Source organism: Onthophagus taurus, chromosome 11 (assembly GCF_036711975.1).
Source record: "Onthophagus taurus isolate NC chromosome 11, IU_Otau_3.0, whole genome shotgun sequence".
NCBI lineage: Eukaryota > Metazoa > Arthropoda > Insecta > Coleoptera > Scarabaeidae > Onthophagus > Onthophagus taurus.
Genome location: NC_091976.1, coordinates 15,651,360 through 15,667,546, shown reverse-complemented (window position 1 = coordinate 15,667,546; position 16,187 = coordinate 15,651,360). Strand labels below are relative to the sequence as shown.

The 16,187-nt window shown below is 30.3% G+C and overlaps 1 protein-coding gene across 1 annotated transcript in view; it reads right to left on the bottom strand.

The window, feature by feature from the left end:
• LOC111416190 (membrane-attack complex domain containing protein torso-like) overlaps positions 1-14,826 on the bottom strand; it is a 125,767-nt gene extending 110,941 nt beyond the window's left edge. The window contains exon 1 of the mRNA XM_023048151.2: positions 14,555-14,826. The gene's annotated coding sequence lies outside the window, so the exon portion shown is untranslated. The remainder of the gene's footprint in view (positions 1-14,554) is intronic.
• Between the last annotated feature and the right edge of the window lie 1,361 nt (positions 14,827-16,187).

The following is a 16,187-nucleotide window of genomic DNA, read 5'->3' as shown; positions in this document are numbered from 1 at the left end:
TAGATAGAGCTACATAAAGAGGAAGAACGAAGCAAGAGGAGTAGTCAGAGAACCAAAGAATAAAGTATGGAATAAAATATAGTTTTGGACGACAGTTAAAGATCTAAGACGAAAATATGGCAAAACAGCATGGTGTATAAATGATAAGAATAGAAATATGGTAACATAGGAAAGCAAAATACTGGACACAGGGCGTCAATAGGAGAAGATTACAAGAATACAGGAGAAAAATGAGGAAATTGATCCAAGGTATATGGCAGTAGGCGTATAGAGAAGTCGTACCTAGAGATTGGGAGAAAAATATCATCATCCAGTGTAAAAGAAGGGAAGCACGAACGATTGTGATAACTATAGGACCATATGCCTGTCATCATGTATACAGAGAAAGAAGCTTTGATAGTAAATTTACGAAAAACTAAGAAAAATTGATTTGGAGTCTCTCCGCGCTTGATAAAAGATTTAATTTATGCATTGCGCATGAGATAGAGTTTCAATTAACATCAACATGGGTATTTTCAGGGTGACCATTGCTTAACTAACGGATTGATTATGCTATAGCCTTTCTTCCGTAGATGTGGTTCAAAGATATGCAAGTGTTCTTTGTCTGCTATTCAAATGGAGACATTCACTCTGCAGGTTTAATAGCTGCTTTTAAGCGATTTACTTGTATAGCAAAGAAATTTATTCAACGTTGTCCGGTGATCGCGGCATGAATTTTGTGAATGCCTTTAAATGAAAGCAAATAGTTTATAATTTATCAAAGCGATGGACATTGTACAAATTCAACACTTTCTTGTAACTATGGATTATCAAGAACATCATTCACTTTTGACTTCTTTGTCCTTTTTTGCTCCAATCAGTAACCTTCTAATTTCTTAGTACTGGGAAGTCTTCAACGTGAATCGTGGTGAATCAGTGGACGAAATATTATCTTAAAAATTGGTTGTAATAAAACATGCACATCTCTATCTAAATTGTGAGTCCCGACTTCATCATTGCAAGTATGTAACCAATATCACAGTATTGGTATTGCAATACGCGATTTTCGTCTTAATAAGACACTGAATATGCACTGAACTCTTCCTAGCGTTCATAGACCTAAAGGCAGGTCTATTTTATTACTTTAAAATTATTATCAATTCTATATTTTTTCATCAGATGTCGGAAAACACATCTAGGAAGCGCTCCAAGAATTACGAATGACAAATAAACAAACAAAAGTAATTAAAAGCCTGTAAAGCAAGGTGAAAGGAAAGACTCAATGGGCAGGTATCCAAATAACTCCACATGAATAATGTAGTAAAAAGGTGATGGACTGAGTCGCCTTTTATTTATAATCTACATAAACCAGGTGAGCATCAAATGTTAACACGAAACAAGAAAGGAAACATCGGATAGTTATCAATAACAAGGGACCATTATATGCAGATGACATCCACCTAATAGCCAAAAACCTAGTATTCATACAAAACGGAGTAACGTAGTATGTGCAAAAAGCAAAGTAATGCACATAATGAAGAAGCAAAATGAAACAGCTACCGAAACGAGAATCGATGGAAGGACATTAGAAAAGGTAGAAATATATGTATAAGTATCTAGACACACAAATCAGCAAATATGGGCGCATTGTAATAGATAGAAGGAAGAAGGCCTAGAGGAAAGCCTCGTAAAACCTGAGAGAACAACATAGAGGAAGTAGCCAGAAAGTGAAGGAAAACAATGGAGTAAATAAAGAACCTAGCCAACAACAGACAACAATACAGATTTGGTTTGGTTGCATTGATTTGGTCGTTCTTGAGTTATTCGAATTTTTCTAGAAAAATCTGCTCCAGCAGACATTTGTTCAAAAAATCAGAGAACACTCGATTTTTGAGATATCAATTTAAGATTCAGAACATGCTTAAACAACATGATGGAGTATGTTTTCGCACTCCCCACATTTTGTTACTTAGTCGTCTCTTCGGTGTCTCATTCTACATCTTTTATATCCCATATGTCCCACACCTAACATTAATAGTTTGGGAGATAATTAGAGTTTTTTGAAAAATCCTCACATATTATCAAGTCGATAAGATTAAGTAATAAAATATGGGGGGTGTCATTTAAAATAATCAAGTTATGCTACTTCCAAATTTCGAAAAGTTAACGTGCCGTAGTAAAGTGACAAAATGTTCTAGACAGCCGTTCTCGGCATCAAAACATACTCCATCATGTTTCTTAACACTTTGTGTCCCAAGAAGTCAAAAATTTTGAAACTTTTTGACAGAATTAAAACGCACAGTATACAAAATACACTCAGTAAAGGCCTTTGGAATAAATTTTCGCAAAATATGCAGTCCCCCCATTCCAGGGGGATAATAGTACTTGAGATTACCGTCAAGCAAATATATTTTAGTGATGTTGCAGTATACAAAAACTTTTATTACTAATATACAAATAATACATCTTTTATTACGTTACAAAATAAGCAACACAAGTGTCAAAAGAGATGCTAATTTAAAAAATCCTGGAAGTCGTATTTATTGAAATTAAGGAATGAGACTTACTCTAAATTAAAGCTCAATGCTTTCTCTTTAAAATGATGTATAATAATCGTTATGTTGGATCACAAAAATGTGGAGAAAAAAGATGTTGCAATTGAACTTACATTTTCGTTTAACCTAAAAATGTCAAAAAAGATGCTAATTTAAAAATTCCTGGAAGCCGTATTTATTGAAAATAAGGTATGAAACTTATTTTAAATTAAAGCTCAAAGCTTTCTCTTTAGAATGATATATAATAATCGTCGGGTTGGATTGAAAAAATATTGAGAAAAATTATGTTGAAATAAAACTTACATTTTCATATAACCTAAAAGTCCCAAAAAATATGCTAATTTAAAAATTCCTGGAAGCCGTATTGAAATTACGGAATGAGACTTATTCTAAATTAAAGCTGTTTTTAAAATGATGTATAATATCTATAATGATTGTTGGGTTGGATTGGAAAAATATTGAGAAAAAAAATGTTGAAATAAAACTTACATTTTCGTATAACCTAAAAATGTCAAAAAAAATGCTAATTTAAAAATTCCTGGAAGCCGTATTGAAATTACGGAATGAGACTTATTCTAAATTAAAGCTCAAAGCTTTGTTTTTAAAATGATGTATAATAATTGTTGGGTTGGATTGGAAAAATATTGAAAAAAAAATTACATTTTCGTATAACCTAAAAATGTCAAAAAATATGTTAATTTAAAAATTCCTGGAACCCGTATTGAAATTATGGAATGAGACTTATTTTAAATTAAAGCTCAAAGCTTTGTTTTTAAAATGATGTATAATAATTGTTGGGTTGGATTGGAAAAATATTGAGAAAAAAAATTACATTTTCGTATAACCTAAAAATGTCAAAAAATATGCTAATTTAAAAATTCCTGGAACTCTTGTTTATTGAAATTAAGGAATGAAACTTATTTTAAATTAAAGCTCAAAGCTTTCTCTTTACAATGATATATAATAATCGTCGGGTTGGATTGGACAAATATTGAGAAAAAAAAAGTTGTAATAAAACTTACATTTTCGTATAACTTAAAAGTGTCAAAAGATATACTAATTTAAAAATTCCTGGAAGCCGTGTTTATTGAAATTAAGGAATGAAACTTATTCTAAATTATAGCTCAAAGCTTTCTCTTTAGAATGATATATAATTATCGTCTGGTTGGATTGGAAAAATATTGAGAAAAAGAATGTTGAAATAAAACTTACATTTTCGTATAACCTAAAAGTGTCAAACAATATGCTAATTCAAAAATTCCTGGAAGCCGTGTTTATTGAAATTAAGGAATAAGACTTGTTATAAATTAAAGCTCAAAGCTTTCTCTTTAGAATGATATATAATAATCGTCGGGTTGGATTGAAAAAATATTGAGAAAAATTATGTTGAAATAAAACTTACATTTTCATATAACCTAAAAGTCCCAAAAAATATGCTAATTTAAAAATTCCTGGAAGCCGTATTGAAATTACGGAATGAGACTTATTCTAAATTAAAGCTGTTTTTAAAATGATGTATAATATCTATAATGATTGTTGGGTTGGATTGGAAAAATATTGAGAAAAAAAATGTTGAAATAAAACTTACATTTTCGTATAACCTAAAAATGTCAAAAAAAATGCTAATTTAAAAATTCCTGGAAGCCGTATTGAAATTACGGAATGAGACTTATTTTAAATTAAAGCTCAAAGCTTTGTTTTTAAAATGATGTATAATAATTGTTGGGTTGGATTGGAAAAATATTGAGAAAAAAAATTACATTTTCGTATAACCTAAAAATGTCAAAAAATATGCTAATTTAAAAATTCCTGGAACTCTTGTTTATTGAAATTAAGGAATGAAACTTATTTTAAATTAAAGCTCAAAGCTTTCTCTTTACAATGATATATAATAATCGTCGGGTTGGATTGGACAAATATTGAGAAAAAAAAAGTTGTAATAAAACTTACATTTTCGTATAACTTAAAAGTGTCAAAAGATATACTAATTTAAAAATTCCTGGAAGCCGTGTTTATTGAAATTAAGGAATGAAACTTATTCTAAATTATAGCTCAAAGCTTTCTCTTTAGAATGATATATAATTATCGTCGGGTTGGATTGGAAAAATATTGAGAAAAAGAATGTTGAAATAAAACTTACATTTTCGTATAACCTAAAAGTGTCAAACAATATGCTAATTTAAAAATTCCTGGAAGCCGTGTTTATTGAAATTAAGGAATAAGACTTGTTATAAATTAAAGCTCAAAGCTTTCTTTTTAAAATGATGTATAATTATGTATAATTGATGGGTTGGATTGGAAAAATATTGAGAGAAAAAATGTTGAAACAAAACTTACAATTTCGTATAATCTAAAAGTGTCAAAAAAGATGCTAATTTAAAAATTCCTGGAAGCCGTATTAAGCTCAATGCTTTCTTTTTAAAATGATTTAAAATGAGTATTTAAAACCACCGGTACTTTAAACTACCGTCAGGACGCAAAGGGTTAAGCATGTTCTCAATCCTAAATAGATATCCCAAAAATGTGTTCTCTAATTTTTTGAACAAATGTCTGCTGGAGCAGATTTTTCTAGAATAATTCGAATGTCTCGAAAACGGCCGAATTAAATTGCAAAAAGTAAAGTTATTCATAAACCTTAAAAACAGACAAAGCGAAATATGTAAAAATATACAGGTGTTCCATTTAAAAAAATAAAGTAGGCGGCGACTTTCGGTATAACCGGAAGTGTTAGAAATATGAAAATATTTTAACCGAAGAGAATGCAATTGATAATACTTAAATCTGAATTCTCAAATGTTTATTTTGGCCAGAACCCCAGAAACGTCTAATGGTCGGTCTCGCTGGGACATCCTGTATGTATAAGTAGGTATGTCATGTGGCCAAGGCGCTACATAGATATCATTTTCATGAAGGGATCGATTGTTTTCAAACAGGTATAATTTGATTAAGCCGAAGTTGCTTGCGACCGAGCCCCTACTTTGATACTATAACGTTGAGAAGGTAGTGGAGAGTTTTCAAGGATAGACTGAACTACACAGCTCATACACAAGTGTTCAAAATTATCTTATAATCGTAAAAAAATGGCGAAAACCCTGTAAAATCAGATGTAACCGATGAAAATGAATTTAAAAAGTGCTCATATTTATTATTTATAATATATTTACTTTATCGTTTAAAATCGTATAAAGTAGGTAAACGGTCTGAATGCAATCAGAAACCATTAAAAGCTATTAATATTTCTTATTAACTTATTGAATAATCTAAAATTGTCGAAAATTGATTGTAATAAAATCGCCTAAATTTGTTCAAATTGTTTTAAATTTAACATATTTTTTGTTTTGTAAACGTTTTGAAGAAGAATTATCATTAAATTCTTTTAAATGATCTTTTTAAATAGATTAAAAAAATAAAAACAAAAACATCCATCTTTATAAATAGACCAGAAAGTTATTTAAATCTAAATTTGAAACATGACACTTTGAATTATTGTTCGTTGAGTCGTATTTCTGACTCCCGCAAAGACTTTAAATTGAAATGAATCTTTAAGTATTTAAAAAAAATTTCTATTTTTAAACCCGTCTTAATCTTTTAACTACTACTTAAAAGTTCTTCATTTAGAATTTAAAAGAAAAAAAAAGAACTCATTTTTTATCTGTTTTTTTTTACATTTTTCGAGTATCTCTTGTGGTTATTAACAAGATTAAACATTTTAACAAGTTTTCTGAGGAGTTTCAAGAGAGTTTCTTTTCTCATTTACATCCAACCTTGACCTACTAAAATGTAAAATACCGGCACTCAGAGAAATGAAATAAGAGACGTGATTCGCTTTAAGTTTCAGTTGTTATTTTCAATGATTTATCTCCATGTTATTTATCATTTTACGTTGTAAATAGGAACTAGAAATTGTAATCAGGTTAATATTGACCCCTAGAGTTGACGTTTCATTTATTGCAAAACTCAAGTGTATTTGTGCTTACATAACATGTTTTCATTTCCGCTGATGTTCAATAAAAAAAATGTTAACTTATCTTATTACAGTAAAGAATTTTTGTATAATTACCATTGTGTGTGGGTTGTATAATTATTTTTTGTTTCGATTAGAAAGAAATTTTCTTTTTATGTTTATGTAATGAGTTTATAACGGTTTTTATGTAATGTTGAGGATAAAATTATTTATTAATGGAGCAATTTTAAATAGTGACATAAAAAAATCTTAACCATCATTTTAAAGTATGCGTTATATCACGTGCAATTATAAAGAAAAATTTATCTATTGTTTAAAAATGTTTTTCTTGATCCTAATCTAATTTACTTACGAGTTACTTTCTATTGCCATCTATTCAAATTTATTATCAATAAAACACCGTATTTCATTATTTGCCTGATGAGATGGGTTTCCGTATTACAGTCTTGTCAACAAAAACAATTCTCTTTCGATTATTAAAAAGTATAATGAAAGAATCAGGAACCATTTAACAAACTCTTTATTAGGCGAAAAATTGAGTTTTGAAAACTCATTTTTTGTGGGTTTTGCGGATTGAGAGATTCACGCATGAGGTACGATCCGGTTCTGTCGATTTATGCAAAATCGAAAACCTCGAAAAACGCAAACGTTTTGTGCGCCAACTGCTTAGGGCTGTGTCCCTCGTTCGAAAATCTCTATTCGCAACGATCTACGTATCGAATCGATCTTGGTAAAGGCTATATATAAAACCTTTACGTTTCCAATTTTATCCCCGTTTTTCTCTCGACAGATAGACTTGGTTTCGTTTAACTTTTCAAATAGAAGCATTCATTCATTTTGTAATCGACAACTAATTATCAAGTTATGCTAAAAGTTTTGATTACATTTCTAACAAAAACACAATTCTAAAACGTTTATCATATTACCATGATAATAAAATGAACAATAATTCAAATGTTTTTTAAACAGCCCATTGAAACCAGATAGTGTTAACTATAAAGAAATTGAAGTACTTCATAAAAAGTTATAAATTCGATTTCTTCGACATTATTGAAATAAATTTCTTTAAATTGCAGAGGTAGCGCAAAGAATAAAGAAAATCAAAAATTGTTTGGAATGTTAAAGAAGATATGGAACTCTTCCCAACAATCTAGGGAAGCCCAATTTCTTGTACGGAAATTGTACGGAAACGAAACACCCAAAATATAGAAAAGAAGATACAAGTATTCATGAACAAGTTTTAGATAAGTATTACGAAAAAATGGTCAGACTTTGTACCAAATCAAGATCTCCTTTGACAGGCGAGAACGAGAGGAAATGAAATTAGACATAAGGAAACGCAGAACAATGTCGCAAAACAGGCACTAGACTGGAATCCATAGGAGGAGGACTATGATGAAGGAGTTGGACGGACTGGGAAAGACACTAAAGCTGATGGAACGAAATAGATGCCAATGGAGGATGTTTGTCAAGGCCTTATGTCAAATCCCTTACCTCAAGATAGGGAGTTAGAGGATTTTATATGTAATATACAGGGAAAATGATGACGATACATGTAAAAGAAAAAATTAGTAAATGTCTTCAAATTTCAAAGATACAGGCCATCAAAGTTAGGAAATTTAAACACATTTTTCCAAATATCTTAAACACTATTTACAGTAAACCGCTGAAATTTGGTACAGTAAATAAATGTGATGTAAAATCGTTAGGCAATTTATGAGTTGGATTGGTCCGCGGGAACAATGCTATACAGACTGTTCCTAAAGTTTGTTTGCTCAGAACTTTTTTATTCTATCATAACCCTACATTTATTTTTACAGTTTCTAATAGTAAATTTAGTTTTGAAACTTTTATTACTCTTAGATAATATCGATAAAAATCACCGTTTTCGTGTTAAATGTAAAAATGTTGGGCTCCGATTTCAATAATAGCACAAAAAAAAAGAAATCTAAGTTTTTGAACATTTCCTTTAGTATTTTTTATTACTTGTCTTGTTATTTTATGTACTTTTTTTATTATTCCTGTTAGTGTTGTCGATTTTTTGTTAATTTTTAATTTATTGTTTTTGGATTAAACCAACTAAAACAAATTAAAAATGTGATTTAGCTAAATCTACACTTGGACAGGTTGCATACATAATAGTTATGACAGTTCAGTTCGATTTTCACTCGTCATTGCCAATTCAGATTATTTATTTATTTTTTTTTAGTGTTACTGGATTCGGAGCCTAATATTTTTGTATTTAATACGAAAACGGTTTTTATCAATATTCTCTAAGAGTGATAAAAGTTTCTAAACTAAATTTACTATTAGAAACTGCAAATAAATGTAGGGTTATGATAGAATAAAAAAGTTCTGAGCAAACAAACTTTAGGAACAGCCTGTATAGCATTGTTCCCGCGAACCAATCCAACTCAAAAATTGCTTAATGATTTTACGTGGTATTAGTTTACACTGTACCAAATTTCAACAATACGCCTCAATACGGTTATTGTTGAGCTTATTTACAGTCTTATTGGATCAATTTTGCTGCTGTAATTTTGATGCAAATTTTTACCATTTTAGTAAATGATACAAAAATTCTGTCCATGATTAGAGTTGTGCTCGTATATAATTAGATTTTTGACAATTTCTTTTTAAACGATTGTACATAATAGTAGACTGTAGAGTCTCAGACTCTACAGTCTACTACTATTCAGGTTGAGTTCAAAAATTATTATCTCAAAAACGAATAGAGATTTTCATGTACGGTTTTGTTCGCTAAAAAGTACATACTTTCTTCTATAAATCATAAACATTCATGTTCATGAAAATCTAGATACTTCATAAACATATCATCAAGATGTCTTAAGTATTCGATTTTTAATGTTTGTTGAAAAAATCATGGTGCACAGAATATTAAACTAAAACTAGAACTAACACTAGATCTGTGAAGCGACTTCGAAGTGTTCACTTCGAAATTGTTTCTGAAGAAGGTTGCAACATGACATCCGAAACTTTAAACATTTTTTTAAAAAACGCACGGCTTAACCCGAAAGTTTCTAGTTCTAGGTCTAGTGTTAGTTCTAGCGATAGTGCTAGTTTTAGTTTAATTAACACCGGCCGTGGAAGCCTTCGTACTCATTATAGAATATGTCAATTTTGTAAAGTAATATACAGTGTGACCCATTTAAAAGCGGAGTAACCTCGTAAAATTTGTATTTATTATCCGATTTTGACAATTTTTTTTTGAATTGTGGACCGTAAAAAACTGTACCTTCGGACAGAGTCATATTTTTCTTAGAAAAATCAAGGCCTATTATTTCACTTTTTAGGTGCTAAAAATGAAGAAATCATATTAGGAAATTTTTTACTTTTAAATTTTTATTTAAAAATTTGAGTAGGCCTTGGTTTTTTCAAAAAAATATGACTCTTTGTCCTAAGGTACAGTTTTTTACGGTCTACGATTCAAAAAAAAAATTGTCGAAATCGGATAATAAATACAAATTTTACGAGGGTGCTCCGCTTTCAATGGGTTACACTGTATATTCAGGTTGGCCTAAAAAATTATTAGATATCTCAAAACCGAAAGAAGATTTTTAAGTCCAGCTTGGTTCATGAAAAAATACATACTTTCTTCTACAAATTATAAACATTTCATCAAAATATCTTAAAAATTCGATTTTACACGATTTACTTAAAGCGATTGTAAAAGATTGTTGACTTCACCATATCAAAGAATACAGGTGTGCTTCATATTAAACTACAATAATAACTACTTGTATGCCAATGAAATCCAATGTAATCCGCACAGAATTACAGAAACGCTGCGGCAATATAAATTTTCTTTAACCCTTGGGTGGACGCTCCTCTATATGTAACGCCACCACACGCGATGGGACTCCCAGTCCGATAGTAACAAAACAGCTCAATTTTTATGTTACCTGTTGTATTAAAACCTAAAATGTGTGATAGTATGTTGGTTAATTAACCTTTTTACAAAGTGCTTTCACGTGTTTTTTCAAACATACATCACATTGTTTTGGCGTTTTGATTGCTTTTGACAGATCTTTAGTTTGGTCCATGTTGATCGTTGTCAGCTGATGATACTGGCGGCTTATACTTTGCATGTTTTTCAGTTCATTTAGCAATGATTAAATAAGATCTCCTCTTCAATTATTAGATGACTAAGCTTAGAGATCTTTTTTAGATTCTTTACGATTCTTCTTTAGATAGTCCCTCCAAATCTACATCCAACGTTTTATGTAACATTTTGTTGGCTTTGACGGTTTGTACCAGCGAAAACCACAATGATCACGAAATGCTAAAAACATCTCAATGATGACATTTTGGTGTAAGTGATAATGTAATATGCATTTTTTGCAATAAATAGAACAACTAACTTTTAGTTTCACGCCTTTCTTGTTCGGGGAAGCAAGGTCAATTGTAATATTGATTATCTGAACATGTTGACTTTTAAATCATGAATTGCCCAAAAATCCCAAATATTTTGATGACTAGTTCAAACATCTCCTGCATACTTGGCAGGTATAACTCCAATAAAGGTTGGATATGCGATCATCTCATTTATTTGTGGTCTCGTTATCAAATATACCAGAATATTATATAGTCGTACTTGAAGTAGTTTTAGATTATCGTTCTTCATTGCGTTTCATTTTTATTTATTAAAAGATTTTTTTTGTAACGAAGATAAGATAACAACAGATTCAGGTCAACAGGTCTATCTTTAATGTTATCTTTAGTTTCTAAGTTATCATCTTCTTCCTGCTAATATGGATATCCATATTGGTAGGCTACTGCCTCTTCGTTGTCAAAACGTCCTCCCCGGGAGATGAGGTTCAACATTCTCGCTATTGTTTTGGTGGTCTTCCCTGCGATCCTTTTCCCATTAGGTTATTCGTTTTTATGATTTTAACGATTTTGCCATCTTCTATTCTTTTTATATGTTTGCCCCAGAATCTTCGTTTCTCTTTCACCAGCCTTCCTATGTCCTGTATTCCGCATTATTGTCTGATATCTTCATCCCGTATTCTGTCGTGTAGAGTTTTGCCTTGTTTCTTAGAACAGTTTCTTAGTGTTTTCATCTCGATTAACTAAATCATCTGATTTTTCGAATCAGGCAAAACCATTTTTCATCAACTATTTCAATGACTAAGTGAAAACTATGTGTAAACTAATTGATATATATCAGCAGCATTATCAAAGTCATGGACAACGCTTTATGTCCATACTTATACACATACTAACAAATAAAAAAGTAGTCTAGAAACAGCATGCCGGATATGTTCCAGAACTGTTCTCGCTATTGTTTATAACTTTATTAACATTTAATCCTTTCAGGATTGCTGCCACCGCAGCTAGCACAGTAGTAGTGCTAACTACAAATTTAAAATTAATTTTCTAAATGTCTACTAGTTTGTAATAAAAACATACAGATGTTAGGTTGATATCTTTTTGGAGCTTATTTCAGACTGTCTATACTAGCGATGTGCACGTGTCAGATTATTTGTATCGAAGTTGCCTCATAATTGTATGTTGCCTCATATTTTAAAGAGTAATTTATTGGAAAACATGGCCTTTGATAGGTAACATAATGAGTATTTTTAATTTTGTTGAGGGATAAACATTGTTTCAATTTGAGTGCACAATTTCCAATAAAATAAAGACAAAATTTGTTTTTAGCTAGGAAAAGAAAGTTGATTTGACAGAATTAGAAAATATGACTCAAGACGAAGTATATACCCAAAGACATAGAAAATGACAAAAAGGAAAGTGAAGATGGAAGCAACTACAAACTTCCAAACTAGCAACTACGGAGTTATAACTTTAATGAAGATTACTAACAATCGAGATTATTAGTTGTGCAGAATGGAACTGAGGGATAGCTCCGTCGATATCAACACAATATTTTCGTGGTAGCTTACTAATTTGCATCTTAATGTTAATACATTGTAGGCCAAAATAAATACAAATAAATTACGATAAACTTGACAAACTTAGATACCTGGGCAACGTACTATCTGAATCTTTTATTGCATCATTGGAAACTAGTGAACATCAAACAATACTTTGATAACTTTAAATTTTTAAATTTAAGCAATCGGGTTTTAGCACGTTCATTACCGCATCACCCATATCCGTATGAGTCTCGTCATCGAAATATGGATGACGTTCTTCTTGTTTTGTTGCTGTCTAACATCTAACAAGAGGCGTCTGTATTAGACCCATGCTAATTATCAGTCCGATAAATTTTGCCATTACTTCAAAATTTCTTCATTTCATGTTGATGCAATTTTTGCTCTTCATATCTATTAGTCTATGTGATTAATATTACAAGGTAGATTGTTGCTCAAAGTCTTCATTTGATTCTTCATCTTCTAAATCTACTAACTAGTTCGTGATCACTACCCTCCAATTATTTGTTTACGCCATCCAATGAATATTATGAAGATGAAAAACTCGTACGTCTCAAAAAATGTATTGGCGACGAAATGAATTGAAGATTTGGTAAGGCTGATTTGGGTCCAGCGAAGAAACTCTCATCCTAATCATGCTAGATGACGAAAGTGCTAAAAAAACCTACCGAGAAACTTAGTTGAAACTTTATTTCAATGATTATTTCTGTCAAATTGTAAAAGAGCTCACTTACAGAAAGTATTTATTCTTCTGGCACGGTGCGGAAAGTAAGAATATATCTGATAAAATTGAAAACAGACTAAGAATTGAAGAGAGAAGATTCGGACTGGTAGGTATCAACTGATGGTATTGTAACCTTGATATTGATGGAAAATTATAGTGTACTGCTTCTTGCAAATTATGTCATTCACTTAAATAACCTACACATGAGATATGTATACAAGTTTGACATGCTACTCTATAGAACACGTAGAAAATTCCATAAACGGTAGCATCGCATTTTAGAATAACGGTAGCATCGCATATGTTTCATTCTAAAACCGAATTAAAAATTAGATGTCATTGAAGATGTTTTGTTTTGCTGCTGCGAATGGTCTAATTGGGTAAACATGGTAGGAAGCCAAAAAAAATTGCAGAAAATAACCACAAGAAATGTCCCTTACAATAAGTAAGGTATGGTCAGCACAGCAAAAGAAGTGTATTAAACTATTTGGAAATGCTCCACTTGCAATATGAGCTTATGTCTAAACAAAGGCAGAAATTGTTTTTATTCTTCCAAAGAAAGTAACTAGGTATCGCAAGGACCTATTGGTTACTAGCGCTAACCACATTCTGGAGGATAATCAGGACACCTACCTGATTAAGTTCCTTTCTGTAAATTTATTTATACAGCTATTTGTAACTAATTTATCAAAATAAATATGTGTTAAGTCAAATATTTTTATTCCGCCCTCAAATAGCTAAATGATCTTCTCGATGAAGTCTCTCATACAATAAAAGGATAAGTGTGATGTAATTACTTAAACAGTAAGTTTCCAAATCGATGGATTGGATAAGAAATTAATCATGTATGGTCCCGTCAATCACCCGATTTAAACCCTATCGATTTTTCTATCTACACCTAGACACATTGGTGTATAAATTATCATTTCCGCAAGGAAGCTGAAGTCACTTATTCTCAATTCTTCAAACACACTAAAAAGTCATCTTCTAAAATTTGACTACGTTATATCAAAACACCTGTATACTTAATTTTTATATACAGCGTATCCGTAAACTAATGAATATTGTACAATAAATTGATTAAAATCTATTTAGTTGATTAAATTGTCTAAAATTATTTAAAATTATCGAAATTGTTGGAATCGTTCAGTCAACATCCAAAAATAATTATTTAAAATATTTCGAAATTATTAATAAGTTATTAAAAATGCTAATATATTTTTTAAAATTACCTTTATATCAATAATTATAATATTGAAAATATCAGTAAAAAACATTCGGAAACTTTTAAGTAGGAAAAAACAACAATATCTTACAATGAAGCCAAACCACTCTTTCCACATCGAGATTTTGCAACAGAAAACCTTCTTAAATGTCAAGTCGTTCGTTTTAATCTTGATATTACAAATAAAAATACCTTTTTTATTCCATAATTCTTCTTAAAACTTCACCAATCCACATCACCATTAAATAAATTTTTTCAAATAACAATAATTTGAAATTTCCCCAAAAATTCCTTTTCAAACAATGTTATGTACAAAAAGATTTTTTAATCACAAAAGTTAACACAAAAAATAAATAAAAACTCACAAAACTTGTTTTAATCGAACGCGAGTTAAGTTTATTTGTTTTTAATTCAACGTGTTCAAACTATCGACCACTTTACCGTGTCTCCTGCTGGTTAATAACACCGCGTAAAGTGTCCAGGTGGAGTTGAACCGCGTGCAGGATGGAAACGAAAACGGTTCGGTTTTACTCGAAAAAAAGGGGGGAGTTACGCGGGTTGTTTTTAACACGCTCCAAGAATCAAGAATAGGATACACTTTCACTCTCTCGATCGATATTATTTCAAAAGTGTGTCTCGTTTTTGATCATAACAGAAGGAAAAAAAACTGTTAGATAAGAAGTTTTGAGATCAAGTTGAAGTGAAAACAGAAAGAAAAGATATTTGTTGCAATCTAATCTTAAAATTGGAGTGTTTGAAAAATCGAGGTCATATGAATTAAATTTTAAATTGGGTGATCGTAATGATTTTTTCTGAAAATTTGACATCGGCAGTTCGGGGTTTAATAAATTTTAATTTGGATGTTCTAGTTTGGGGACATGGTTTAAAAAAAAAGGGGGTTATAGCTCCCAAGAGAACGATCAGTAATTTATCAAATTGAGTCATAAAAGTTGACAAGTATAAAACTTCATAAATTTGATGCGTTATTTTTTGGGAATAAGCGATTTAATAATCCCATTAGTAAAATAAAAAAGTATAAACAAAAAACAAACTTTTTTGAATATAATCTTTTTAACATCGAATAAATTAAAAATGTTGTACATTTCCTTTTGGTGTTATTTTAAATAATTAATAAGTAATTATGGTTTAATTTATAATATTTAATTTGAATTATAAATCGTGTCTAAGTTAATTACCTACTTGTTACGAATTAAATTCTGTATAAAATATTACTAGGTTCTTGTTACTGCTTTGCTGTAATTTTACTCCGCGCCGAGAAATTTAATACACAATGTAATCACATTTTTAATTTGTAAATGTACACTGTAGGTATTCATAGTCTGTAAAAATACGATAAATTTAGCATGTATCTATAACAATAATAATCTTTTTATTGTTTTATATACATTTGAAAAAGAAAAGATAAATATATTTAAGAAACAAGATTCTTTTTTTAGACTTTTAATACTTCCATAATCAATCAATCATTTATTTCAATAGAGTACAGTAGTACAATACATTCGTCAAAACAAAAAAACAAAATTTCAGTAAAAGAAAAGACTATACCAAAATACATCAACGATTATTTACATACATATTTGTGAGATATTTATTATAATCTAGTACACTATAAAATTCACCATCTAACAATTGTTTTTTTATTTCGGTTTTAAATTTTTTATTACTCAATGATTTGATATTTCTCGGCATAGATTGAACAATTTCACTGATGCATAATTCGGATTATTCTGCGATTTACCTATCCTATGAAAGGGAAGAATAAGGTCATCTCTGTACCTTGTGTTATATGAATGTACTTCTGAAT